This window comes from Astatotilapia calliptera, chromosome 18, assembly GCF_964374335.1.
Source record: "Astatotilapia calliptera chromosome 18, fAstCal68.1, whole genome shotgun sequence".
In the NCBI taxonomy this organism is placed as follows: domain Eukaryota; kingdom Metazoa; phylum Chordata; class Actinopteri; order Cichliformes; family Cichlidae; genus Astatotilapia; species Astatotilapia calliptera.
Genome location: NC_137439.1, coordinates 37,117,094 through 37,131,334, shown reverse-complemented (window position 1 = coordinate 37,131,334; position 14,241 = coordinate 37,117,094). Strand labels below are relative to the sequence as shown.

Genomic DNA, 14,241 nt, shown 5'->3' with positions numbered 1-14,241 from the left:
TGAGACATGAGTGACAGTGACCAGGCAGCTGTTGCCAGTGCACCGGACTCACAATAGTGACTGTACAAGATCAATAGGCCCCTAACCTAACCTAGCCAGATGCCAGAAGCCTGGGCACCTCACCCTGTTTCACCTCTAATCATTCTGTCCCCAGAAAAGCCACTTGAGGGAGACATTTAGCTTTTGATCATGTATAAGTACCATGTAAGAGTAACCGAAGGGGGATTATCTTAGACTTCAACATAAAATCATGGATATGAACTTCTGTGTGTGGTGTTAACCCCTGGGAGCTCTAACTGGAATGTATAATGGAAGGAAACTGACTATAAGTGATGCCATTATTAAAGGAACAGGAAGCAAATAAACTTTATTGTTGGAAGGAGATACATACACACATGAATTTTTGTTATAGATTTAATTAAAAGGCAGCAAATAAGATAACATCTGGTACATGACAATGTACATATGAGTTGTATATGAAGTATTGAAAAAAGGAAAATAGAACCGCTTGTACCTGACTCTCTTGCCCTAAGCCTAAAAAGGTTTTGGATTGGCCCTCCCTCCATGTCTCTGGCTTATTCCGACAGCACCACCAGAGGCTCTTTGATGTATGTGATACACTAATTTGAAATCCTGCCAATTGTTTTTTGAAAATAAACTGGTGATTCTCCCTCCCCAGATCTGTTATCCTAATCCTAACCATTTCAATCCCTAACCCCTTTTAGTTTATTTCCCCTCCCATCCCACTCCCCTTTTCCTGAGGCTTTGGGGGCGGGACTTGGTCCCCACCCTCAAAACCTTAAATCATTGCATCTGTGCATCTCTCTCTGTGTATCCCTCTGAAGAAGCAGCATGTCCTGCGAAACGTAAGGGAGAAAAGACTGAATTGGGCCAAAACTTTAGACCTCAGCCCAGATTTCTAGCCTTAAGTTGCCAAATTTGGCTTTTGATTTTTTATCTAAATGATTTTAATCCTATACAGTTAAATAAATTGGATTTTAAATATGTCAGTATGAGGCTCTTTATCCTGCCGGCCTGCAAATTCCTCTCAGCCTAACAGAGAAGAAAAACCATTTTGAAAACAAGTGGACTAGGACGAGAAGGAATAAAAAAACTCTTTTTTGAACTTAAAAGAAAGCAATAGAGACTTCCTCCTTGTGGGATTATTCCAAGCACAAATGTGACTGTGAGTGGGAACTAACCTTTTCCATCTGAGGACAGATTTTCCACTCCAGGACTACAGAGGCCTAGAGGTTTCCATGCTTTTGGAAGAAGGCGGCTCAGGAACCCTTCAGACACATCCAGGTAGGCCTCCTACTGACTATGGCTTTTTCTAACAGGTCTGGAGCGGCCCACTTCAGCCGGACAGAGAGATTTGACACAGACACACAGACAAATACACACAATAGAAATAGGAACGGGAGGGAGCAGAGGGGGAGGGAAAAGAATAGAAATGGGATTCGATTTCCTAGACAAATTAAGCAATCTACTAATTACCAACCTCTGGATGTTCAAACTAGGCAGTTGACCAAACAATATTTTAAATTAATACAGGCAATTCATCATAAAGCAATCATAGACTCAGCTATTGCAAACAAAGATCCACCAAGAGGGATGGCAAAACAAGTGACTAAACTCACAAGTTTCATTAAACCAGCCTCACCTTCTGAGGAGGTTCAAAGGGCAGTAGAGAGAAACACTAAACAGTGGTTAGAGAACAACTTACTGGCGCTGCAAGAACATTATATTAATGTGATTACAAACTATGCCAACCTTGCCTTTAATGAAAATGCTCTTCGAATTGCAATTACTTGGGCAGGAAAAAGATACAAGGCCAGACTAACTCAATCTACTGTGGAAACTATACAGAACTTCTTCTCAGGGGAGGGAGAATCACTTGATGGGTCAGTGTATGCAGAATCATTCCCTGATAGGTCACTGGAGGGAAACTCAACATCAGACTTTGACATAGATAGTGAAGGAGATTTTCCACCATTACAAAGACCAGAACGAGAACATCACCGGTCCCTCTACCCTAAAGTGATAGTTGAGAAGCAGATTAGACCAACGGCTGCGGCCTTAGATGATAGAGGGAGGAACAGCCAGGGCCTAGATAGGGTCCAGCCACCCCTACGGGACTCTCAGTCCACTCCGTATGGAGAGGAATTAACAACAGACCCTCACATGAATGGGCCATTAGAGGTGACCCGTAATCGAACCCTCTCCCCTATAATACCAATATCCACAATCAAGGAAAACAATTTGGCTGCACCCACCCAGGTCCATTCAGGGATATGTGAAGCTGACAGTAGCCAAAAGAGGTCTGTCTCTCCGCCTCCCACCCTACAGCTTTCACGACAAGGAGCTGTGGAGGAGAGAGAACAACAACATAGGGAGGCAGAAAATAGACCCCCCTTCTCAACATTTGATAGTGACTTTACAACAGATATGGGTAATCGGATCGAAACAGCTGGTAAACTCAATAAAAGCGAGGGTAATATAAGATCAAATAAACATCATCCGAGATTCACAAAACTTACTAATGTATCTCTTCACCAGCCTACACAGGTTAGAAGCAATGTGGTGGTTTCTCAGAATGACCCGGATTTACAAATCCATGGCCTTGACCAGGAGAGTGGCACTCACCATCATCTTCTCTCTCATTCTACTGCCACAGCAGTAAAATACAGGTTACAGACTGAAGGGAGTGCCGCTGTAATGGACACAGGAACAGGAGAGCGAGACACCGCTAAAAGAGTAACGGGAAATAACAACAACATGATGATGCAGGGCCCGGTCAAGGGCAATAATGCCGACTGTGGGACACAAACAACCTCATCTGACCCAAAAATTACTCTTGTTGCGGGCTCCCTAAATGTGTCAGCGGCAACCTTACATCAAAAACTAAACAACTCAAATCAAATGACTGAGAGAGAGAAAGACAAATATGTACATTTTCCAAATACCCACAAGGCCCGAAAAGGGAGAAAGATCATGGATTGGCAATTTAAATGTAACAAACCAATTTGGTTTCTGGGGGATTCTAACCTCTATCGTATGCCACCACATTGCTCAGGAGAGATTCAGATTGATAGTTATCCAGGCGCGTCGTTCTATCACTTTAATCAGATCTTGGAAAAAACCCCTCCGCATGCACTGGTGAAGCTGGTGGTGCTGTCGGTGGGTATTAATAATAGAGACCAGGACCCACATAAAACATCCATAAAACAACTTAGAATGCTCTACAGGAAGGCTCAGTCTGTTTTCCCCAACGCAAATATTTATTTCCCACTGATTAACTATTCGCACCTTCTACCTCAGGAGCAGAAATACAACTTAGACATTGTTAATGACTTCGCGTTGAAGCGTTTGCCTGTAATAAGCCGTATAGCCGAGGACCAATTCCATACGGTCACAGATAACATCCACTGGACTCAGGAAACGGCGGGGCGAATATTCAAGCATTGGTGCAGTGAATTGAAATTGGATTTTTAAACTCAAAACAAACTTTAAGAAATACACCTCTGGTTTGATACGACTCCAAGACTGCAGAGTGATTTCAGCCCACAGGAGGAACAAGAATCTGAGAGATATGCTCGTCAGGGCCAAGTTGCCAGAACAGATGAGACGTATAAGATCGGGGAAACCCAATCATTGGGCCTTTAAACCGAAACGGTTCTTGTATAATCCTTATGGGAAAATAGGGGCACCCATCTTACAGAGAATGTCCCTAAACACGAGCAACATTGTTTATTGCATCTGTTGCGAAGAATGTTGTCTACTCTATGTGGGTGAAACAGGTCAAACTCTGTTGGAGAGGTTAAAACAACATATTTACAATATTGAGAGGAATGGACTGGACACTCCACTAGTATTGCATTTCCAAATTCACACATTACAACATCTCAGTATAACGGGACTTCAAACCTGTGCGACATGGACGGAGGGCCAGAGGAGGAGATATGAGAGATTGTGGATTTCCAGACTGCGAACTCAACATCCACGGGGCCTGAACGCAGTCTGAATTGCTCCCTTTCAATTGTATTGACAATTATTGCTGCTTTGTGAGACTCTTGACATGACAATAAAAGCTGGAGAGGTACATGCTGGGGCAAAAAAAAGAATATTGTGTCTTCAATTGAATTTTTCTTCTTCTAATGAGAGTGATAATAGACTGGTTTGCCACAAGGGGTGAGACATGAGTGACAGTGACCAGGCAGCTGTTGCCAGTGCACCGGACTCACAATAGTGACTGTACAAGATCAATAGGCCCCTAACCTAACCTAGCCAGATGCCAGAAGCCTGGGCACCTCACCCTGTTTCACCTCTAATCATTCTGTCCCCAGAAAAGCCACTTGAGGGAGACATTTAGCTTTTGATCATGTATAAGTACCATGTAAGAGTAACCGAAGGGGGATTATCTTAGACTTCAACATAAAATCATGGATATGAACTTCTGTGTGTGGTGTTAACCCCTGGGAGCTCTAACTGGAATGTATAATGGAAGGAAACTGACTATAAGTGATGCCATTATTAAAGGAACAGGAAGCAAATAAACTTTATTGTTGGAAGGAGATACATACACACATGAATTTTTGTTATAGATTTAATTAAAAGGCAGCAAATAAGATAACATCTGGTACATGACAATGTACATATGAGTTGTATATGAAGTATTGAAAAAAGGAAAATAGAACCGCTTGTACCTGACTCTCTTGCCCTAAGCCTAAAAAGGTTTTGGATTGGCCCTCCCTCCATGTCTCTGGCTTATTCCGACAGCACCACCAGAGGCTCTTTGATGTATGTGATACACTAATTTGAAATCCTGCCAATTGTTTTTTGAAAATAAACTGGTGATTCTCCCTCCCCAGATCTGTTATCCTAATCCTAACCATTTCAATCCCTAACCCCTTTTAGTTTATTTCCCCTCCCATCCCACTCCCCTTTTCCTGAGGCTTTGGGGGCGGGACTTGGTCCCCACCCTCAAAACCTTAAATCATTGCATCTGTGCATCTCTCTCTGTGTATCCCTCTGAAGAAGCAGCATGTCCTGCGAAACGTAAGGGAGAAAAGACTGAATTGGGCCAAAACTTTAGACCTCAGCCCAGATTTCTAGCCTTAAGTTGCCAAATTTGGCTTTTGATTTTTTATCTAAATGATTTTAATCCTATACAGTTAAATAAATTGGATTTTAAATATGTCAGTATGAGGCTCTTTATCCTGCCGGCCTGCAAATTCCTCTCAGCCTAACAGAGAAGAAAAACCATTTTGAAAACAAGTGGACTAGGACGAGAAGGAATAAAAAAACTCTTTTTTGAACTTAAAAGAAAGCAATAGAGACTTCCTCCTTGTGGGATTATTCCAAGCACAAATGTGACTGTGAGTGGGAACTAACCTTTTCCATCTGAGGACAGATTTTCCACTCCAGGACTACAGAGGCCTAGAGGTTTCCATGCTTTTGGAAGAAGGCGGCTCAGGAACCCTTCAGACACATCCAGGTAGGCCTCCTACTGACTATGGCTTTTTCTAACAGGTCTGGAGCGGCCCACTTCAGCCGGACAGAGAGATTTGACACAGACACACAGACAAATACACACAATAGAAATAGGAACGGGAGGGAGCAGAGGGGGAGGGAAAAGAATAGAAATGGGATTCGATTTCCTAGACAAATTAAGCAATCTACTAATTACCAACCTCTGGATGTTCAAACTAGGCAGTTGACCAAACAATATTTTAAATTAATACAGGCAATTCATCATAAAGCAATCATAGACTCAGCTATTGCAAACAAAGATCCACCAAGAGGGATGGCAAAACAAGTGACTAAACTCACAAGTTTCATTAAACCAGCCTCACCTTCTGAGGAGGTTCAAAGGGCAGTAGAGAGAAACACTAAACAGTGGTTAGAGAACAACTTACTGGCGCTGCAAGAACATTATATTAATGTGATTACAAACTATGCCAACCTTGCCTTTAATGAAAATGCTCTTCGAATTGCAATTACTTGGGCAGGAAAAAGATACAAGGCCAGACTAACTCAATCTACTGTGGAAACTATACAGAACTTCTTCTCAGGGGAGGGAGAATCACTTGATGGGTCAGTGTATGCAGAATCATTCCCTGATAGGTCACTGGAGGGAAACTCAACATCAGACTTTGACATAGATAGTGAAGGAGATTTTCCACCATTACAAAGACCAGAACGAGAACATCACCGGTCCCTCTACCCTAAAGTGATAGTTGAGAAGCAGATTAGACCAACGGCTGCGGCCTTAGATGATAGAGGGAGGAACAGCCAGGGCCTAGATAGGGTCCAGCCACCCCTACGGGACTCTCAGTCCACTCCGTATGGAGAGGAATTAACAACAGACCCTCACATGAATGGGCCATTAGAGGTGACCCGTAATCGAACCCTCTCCCCTATAATACCAATATCCACAATCAAGGAAAACAATTTGGCTGCACCCACCCAGGTCCATTCAGGGATATGTGAAGCTGACAGTAGCCAAAAGAGGTCTGTCTCTCCGCCTCCCACCCTACAGCTTTCACGACAAGGAGCTGTGGAGGAGAGAGAACAACAACATAGGGAGGCAGAAAATAGACCCCCCTTCTCAACATTTGATAGTGACTTTACAACAGATATGGGTAATCGGATCGAAACAGCTGGTAAACTCAATAAAAGCGAGGGTAATATAAGATCAAATAAACATCATCCGAGATTCACAAAACTTACTAATGTATCTCTTCACCAGCCTACACAGGTTAGAAGCAATGTGGTGGTTTCTCAGAATGACCCGGATTTACAAATCCATGGCCTTGACCAGGAGAGTGGCACTCACCATCATCTTCTCTCTCATTCTACTGCCACAGCAGTAAAATACAGGTTACAGACTGAAGGGAGTGCCGCTGTAATGGACACAGGAACAGGAGAGCGAGACACCGCTAAAAGAGTAACGGGAAATAACAACAACATGATGATGCAGGGCCCGGTCAAGGGCAATAATGCCGACTGTGGGACACAAACAACCTCATCTGACCCAAAAATTACTCTTGTTGCGGGCTCCCTAAATGTGTCAGCGGCAACCTTACATCAAAAACTAAACAACTCAAATCAAATGACTGAGAGAGAGAAAGACAAATATGTACATTTTCCAAATACCCACAAGGCCCGAAAAGGGAGAAAGATCATGGATTGGCAATTTAAATGTAACAAACCAATTTGGTTTCTGGGGGATTCTAACCTCTATCGTATGCCACCACATTGCTCAGGAGAGATTCAGATTGATAGTTATCCAGGCGCGTCGTTCTATCACTTTAATCAGATCTTGGAAAAAACCCCTCCGCATGCACTGGTGAAGCTGGTGGTGCTGTCGGTGGGTATTAATAATAGAGACCAGGACCCACATAAAACATCCATAAAACAACTTAGAATGCTCTACAGGAAGGCTCAGTCTGTTTTCCCCAACGCAAATATTTATTTCCCACTGATTAACTATTCGCACCTTCTACCTCAGGAGCAGAAATACAACTTAGACATTGTTAATGACTTCGCGTTGAAGCGTTTGCCTGTAATAAGCCGTATAGCCGAGGACCAATTCCATACGGTCACAGATAACATCCACTGGACTCAGGAAACGGCGGGGCGAATATTCAAGCATTGGTGCAGTGAATTGAAATTGGATTTTTAAACTCAAAACAAACTTTAAGAAATACACCTCTGGTTTGATACGACTCCAAGACTGCAGAGTGATTTCAGCCCACAGGAGGAACAAGAATCTGAGAGATATGCTCGTCAGGGCCAAGTTGCCAGAACAGATGAGACGTATAAGATCGGGGAAACCCAATCATTGGGCCTTTAAACCGAAACGGTTCTTGTATAATCCTTATGGGAAAATAGGGGCACCCATCTTACAGAGAATGTCCCTAAACACGAGCAACATTGTTTATTGCATCTGTTGCGAAGAATGTTGTCTACTCTATGTGGGTGAAACAGGTCAAACTCTGTTGGAGAGGTTAAAACAACATATTTACAATATTGAGAGGAATGGACTGGACACTCCACTAGTATTGCATTTCCAAATTCACACATTACAACATCTCAGTATAACGGGACTTCAAACCTGTGCGACATGGACGGAGGGCCAGAGGAGGAGATATGAGAGATTGTGGATTTCCAGACTGCGAACTCAACATCCACGGGGCCTGAACGCAGTCTGAATTGCTCCCTTTCAATTGTATTGACAATTATTGCTGCTTTGTGAGACTCTTGACATGACAATAAAAGCTGGAGAGGTACATGCTGGGGCAAAAAAAAGAATATTGTGTCTTCAATTGAATTTTTCTTCTTCTAATGAGAGTGATAATAGACTGGTTTGCCACAAGGGGTGAGACATGAGTGACAGTGACCAGGCAGCTGTTGCCAGTGCACCGGACTCACAATAGTGACTGTACAAGATCAATAGGCCCCTAACCTAACCTAGCCAGATGCCAGAAGCCTGGGCACCTCACCCTGTTTCACCTCTAATCATTCTGTCCCCAGAAAAGCCACTTGAGGGAGACATTTAGCTTTTGATCATGTATAAGTACCATGTAAGAGTAACCGAAGGGGGATTATCTTAGACTTCAACATAAAATCATGGATATGAACTTCTGTGTGTGGTGTTAACCCCTGGGAGCTCTAACTGGAATGTATAATGGAAGGAAACTGACTATAAGTGATGCCATTATTAAAGGAACAGGAAGCAAATAAACTTTATTGTTGGAAGGAGATACATACACACATGAATTTTTGTTATAGATTTAATTAAAAGGCAGCAAATAAGATAACATCTGGTACATGACAATGTACATATGAGTTGTATATGAAGTATTGAAAAAAGGAAAATAGAACCGCTTGTACCTGACTCTCTTGCCCTAAGCCTAAAAAGGTTTTGGATTGGCCCTCCCTCCATGTCTCTGGCTTATTCCGACAGCACCACCAGAGGCTCTTTGATGTATGTGATACACTAATTTGAAATCCTGCCAATTGTTTTTTGAAAATAAACTGGTGATTCTCCCTCCCCAGATCTGTTATCCTAATCCTAACCATTTCAATCCCTAACCCCTTTTAGTTTATTTCCCCTCCCATCCCACTCCCCTTTTCCTGAGGCTTTGGGGGCGGGACTTGGTCCCCACCCTCAAAACCTTAAATCATTGCATCTGTGCATCTCTCTCTGTGTATCCCTCTGAAGAAGCAGCATGTCCTGCGAAACGTAAGGGAGAAAAGACTGAATTGGGCCAAAACTTTAGACCTCAGCCCAGATTTCTAGCCTTAAGTTGCCAAATTTGGCTTTTGATTTTTTATCTAAATGATTTTAATCCTATACAGTTAAATAAATTGGATTTTAAATATGTCAGTATGAGGCTCTTTATCCTGCCGGCCTGCAAATTCCTCTCAGCCTAACAGAGAAGAAAAACCATTTTGAAAACAAGTGGACTAGGACGAGAAGGAATAAAAAAACTCTTTTTTGAACTTAAAAGAAAGCAATAGAGACTTCCTCCTTGTGGGATTATTCCAAGCACAAATGTGACTGTGAGTGGGAACTAACCTTTTCCATCTGAGGACAGATTTTCCACTCCAGGACTACAGAGGCCTAGAGGTTTCCATGCTTTTGGAAGAAGGCGGCTCAGGAACCCTTCAGACACATCCAGGTAGGCCTCCTACTGACTATGGCTTTTTCTAACAGGTCTGGAGCGGCCCACTTCAGCCGGACAGAGAGATTTGACACAGACACACAGACAAATACACACAATAGAAATAGGAACGGGAGGGAGCAGAGGGGGAGGGAAAAGAATAGAAATGGGATTCGATTTCCTAGACAAATTAAGCAATCTACTAATTACCAACCTCTGGATGTTCAAACTAGGCAGTTGACCAAACAATATTTTAAATTAATACAGGCAATTCATCATAAAGCAATCATAGACTCAGCTATTGCAAACAAAGATCCACCAAGAGGGATGGCAAAACAAGTGACTAAACTCACAAGTTTCATTAAACCAGCCTCACCTTCTGAGGAGGTTCAAAGGGCAGTAGAGAGAAACACTAAACAGTGGTTAGAGAACAACTTACTGGCGCTGCAAGAACATTATATTAATGTGATTACAAACTATGCCAACCTTGCCTTTAATGAAAATGCTCTTCGAATTGCAATTACTTGGGCAGGAAAAAGATACAAGGCCAGACTAACTCAATCTACTGTGGAAACTATACAGAACTTCTTCTCAGGGGAGGGAGAATCACTTGATGGGTCAGTGTATGCAGAATCATTCCCTGATAGGTCACTGGAGGGAAACTCAACATCAGACTTTGACATAGATAGTGAAGGAGATTTTCCACCATTACAAAGACCAGAACGAGAACATCACCGGTCCCTCTACCCTAAAGTGATAGTTGAGAAGCAGATTAGACCAACGGCTGCGGCCTTAGATGATAGAGGGAGGAACAGCCAGGGCCTAGATAGGGTCCAGCCACCCCTACGGGACTCTCAGTCCACTCCGTATGGAGAGGAATTAACAACAGACCCTCACATGAATGGGCCATTAGAGGTGACCCGTAATCGAACCCTCTCCCCTATAATACCAATATCCACAATCAAGGAAAACAATTTGGCTGCACCCACCCAGGTCCATTCAGGGATATGTGAAGCTGACAGTAGCCAAAAGAGGTCTGTCTCTCCGCCTCCCACCCTACAGCTTTCACGACAAGGAGCTGTGGAGGAGAGAGAACAACAACATAGGGAGGCAGAAAATAGACCCCCCTTCTCAACATTTGATAGTGACTTTACAACAGATATGGGTAATCGGATCGAAACAGCTGGTAAACTCAATAAAAGCGAGGGTAATATAAGATCAAATAAACATCATCCGAGATTCACAAAACTTACTAATGTATCTCTTCACCAGCCTACACAGGTTAGAAGCAATGTGGTGGTTTCTCAGAATGACCCGGATTTACAAATCCATGGCCTTGACCAGGAGAGTGGCACTCACCATCATCTTCTCTCTCATTCTACTGCCACAGCAGTAAAATACAGGTTACAGACTGAAGGGAGTGCCGCTGTAATGGACACAGGAACAGGAGAGCGAGACACCGCTAAAAGAGTAACGGGAAATAACAACAACATGATGATGCAGGGCCCGGTCAAGGGCAATAATGCCGACTGTGGGACACAAACAACCTCATCTGACCCAAAAATTACTCTTGTTGCGGGCTCCCTAAATGTGTCAGCGGCAACCTTACATCAAAAACTAAACAACTCAAATCAAATGACTGAGAGAGAGAAAGACAAATATGTACATTTTCCAAATACCCACAAGGCCCGAAAAGGGAGAAAGATCATGGATTGGCAATTTAAATGTAACAAACCAATTTGGTTTCTGGGGGATTCTAACCTCTATCGTATGCCACCACATTGCTCAGGAGAGATTCAGATTGATAGTTATCCAGGCGCGTCGTTCTATCACTTTAATCAGATCTTGGAAAAAACCCCTCCGCATGCACTGGTGAAGCTGGTGGTGCTGTCGGTGGGTATTAATAATAGAGACCAGGACCCACATAAAACATCCATAAAACAACTTAGAATGCTCTACAGGAAGGCTCAGTCTGTTTTCCCCAACGCAAATATTTATTTCCCACTGATTAACTATTCGCACCTTCTACCTCAGGAGCAGAAATACAACTTAGACATTGTTAATGACTTCGCGTTGAAGCGTTTGCCTGTAATAAGCCGTATAGCCGAGGACCAATTCCATACGGTCACAGATAACATCCACTGGACTCAGGAAACGGCGGGGCGAATATTCAAGCATTGGTGCAGTGAATTGAAATTGGATTTTTAAACTCAAAACAAACTTTAAGAAATACACCTCTGGTTTGATACGACTCCAAGACTGCAGAGTGATTTCAGCCCACAGGAGGAACAAGAATCTGAGAGATATGCTCGTCAGGGCCAAGTTGCCAGAACAGATGAGACGTATAAGATCGGGGAAACCCAATCATTGGGCCTTTAAACCGAAACGGTTCTTGTATAATCCTTATGGGAAAATAGGGGCACCCATCTTACAGAGAATGTCCCTAAACACGAGCAACATTGTTTATTGCATCTGTTGCGAAGAATGTTGTCTACTCTATGTGGGTGAAACAGGTCAAACTCTGTTGGAGAGGTTAAAACAACATATTTACAATATTGAGAGGAATGGACTGGACACTCCACTAGTATTGCATTTCCAAATTCACACATTACAACATCTCAGTATAACGGGACTTCAAACCTGTGCGACATGGACGGAGGGCCAGAGGAGGAGATATGAGAGATTGTGGATTTCCAGACTGCGAACTCAACATCCACGGGGCCTGAACGCAGTCTGAATTGCTCCCTTTCAATTGTATTGACAATTATTGCTGCTTTGTGAGACTCTTGACATGACAATAAAAGCTGGAGAGGTACATGCTGGGGCAAAAAAAAAGAATATTGTGTCTTCAATTGAATTTTTCTTCTTCTAATGAGAGTGATAATAGACTGGTTTGCCACAAGGGGTGAGACATGAGTGACAGTGACCAGGCAGCTGTTGCCAGTGCACCGGACTCACAATAGTGACTGTACAAGATCAATAGGCCCCTAACCCTACCCCTAACCCTAACCCCTAACCCTACCCTAAAGTGCTACTGAGCGGTGTACCAGGGGCACGGCGAAAAGTTGTTGTACCATAGGCACGAGAAAAGTTGTCGTACCATAGGCACGAGAAAAGTTGTCGTACCATAGGTACGAGGAGTGTGCGTGTGTGGCAAAGTGCTACTGAGCGGTGTACCAGGGGCACGGCGAAAAGTTGTTGTACCATAGGCACGAGAAAAGTTGTTGTACCATAGGCACGAGAAAAGCTGTCGTACCAGGGGCACGGAGGAAAGTTGTCGTACCATAGGCACGAGAAAAGTTGTCGTACCATAGGTACGAGGAGTGTGCGTGTGTGGCAAAGTGCTACTGAGCGGTGTACCAGGGGCACGGCGAAAAGTTGTTGTACCATAGGCACGAGAAAAGTTGTTGTACCATAGGCACGAGAAAAGCTGTCGTACCAGGGGCACGGAGGAAAGTTGTCGTACCATAGGCACGAGAAAAGTTGTCGTACCATAGGTACGAGGAGTGTGCGTGTGTGGCAAAGTGCTACTGAGCGGTGTACCAGGGGCACGGCGAAAAGTTGTTGTACCATAGGCACGAGAAAAGTTGTTGTACCATAGGCACGAGAAAAGCTGTCGTACCAGGGGCACGGAGGAAAGTTGTTGTACCATAGGCACGAGAAAAGTTGTCGTACCATAGGCACGAGGAGAGTGTGTGTGTGGCAAAGTGCTACTGAGCGGTGTACCAGGGGCACGGCGAAAAGTTGTTGTACCATAGGCACGAGAAAAGTTGTTGTACCATAGGCACAAGAAAAGCTGTCGTACCAGGGGCACGGAGGAAAGTTGTTGTACCATAGGCACGAGAAAAGTTGTCGTACCATAGGCACGAGGAGAGTGTGTGTGTGGCAAAGTGCTACTGAGCGGTGTACCAGGGGCACGGCGAAAAGTTGTTGTACCATAGGCACGAGAAAAGTTGTTGTACCATAGGCACAAGAAAAGCTGTCGTACCAGGGGCACGGAGGAAAGTTGTTGTACCATAGGCACGAGAAAAGTTGTCGTACCATAGGCACGAGGAGAGTTTGTGTGGCAAAGTGCTACTGAGCGGTGTACCAGGGGCACGGCGAAAAGTTGTTGTACCATAGGCACGAGAAAAGCTGTCGTACCAGGGGCACGGAGGAAAGTTGTTGTACCATAGGCACGAGAAAAGTTGTCGTACCATAGGCACGAGGAGAGTTTGTGTGGCAAAGTGCTAGTGAGCGGTGTACCAGGGGCACGGCAAAAAGTTGTTGTACCATAGGCACGAGAAAAATTGTTGTACCATAGGCACGAGAAAAGTTGTCGTACCATAGGCACGAGAAAAGTTGTCGTACCATAGGCACAAGCAGTGCGTGCGTGCGTGCGTGCGTGCGTGCGTGCGTGCGTGCGTGCGTGCGTGCGTGCGTGCGTGTGTGTGTGTGTGCGGCAGTTCTTCTGCGCAGTGTACCAGGGGCACATTTCAATGTGCTTTCTGGAGTACCAGGGGCACGAGGATTTTGCCAGTGGTGTTCTGCTTTGTTAGTGGGAGGGGGCTTAAGTGTGGGTCCCCGGGGC

General features: G+C 44.1%; 3 long non-coding RNA genes across 3 annotated transcripts; all 3 read left to right on the top strand.

Moving 5' to 3' along the window:
- The first annotated feature begins 1,165 nt into the window (after window positions 1-1,165).
- On the top strand, window positions 1,166-2,859 carry LOC145421914 (uncharacterized). The gene is made up of 2 exons (XR_013903289.1): window positions 1,166-1,305; window positions 2,678-2,859. It is a non-coding gene; the product is annotated as an uncharacterized LOC145421914 (long non-coding RNA).
- Window positions 2,860-5,357: 2,498 nt separating this feature from the next.
- LOC113013775 (uncharacterized) lies at window positions 5,358-7,051 on the top strand. The gene is made up of 2 exons (XR_013903288.1): window positions 5,358-5,497; window positions 6,870-7,051. It is a non-coding gene; the product is annotated as an uncharacterized LOC113013775 (long non-coding RNA).
- A 2,498-nt stretch (window positions 7,052-9,549) lies between these two features.
- On the top strand, window positions 9,550-11,243 carry LOC145421913 (uncharacterized). The gene is made up of 2 exons (XR_013903287.1): window positions 9,550-9,689; window positions 11,062-11,243. It is a non-coding gene; the product is annotated as an uncharacterized LOC145421913 (long non-coding RNA).
- The last annotated feature ends 2,998 nt before the right edge of the window (window positions 11,244-14,241 follow it).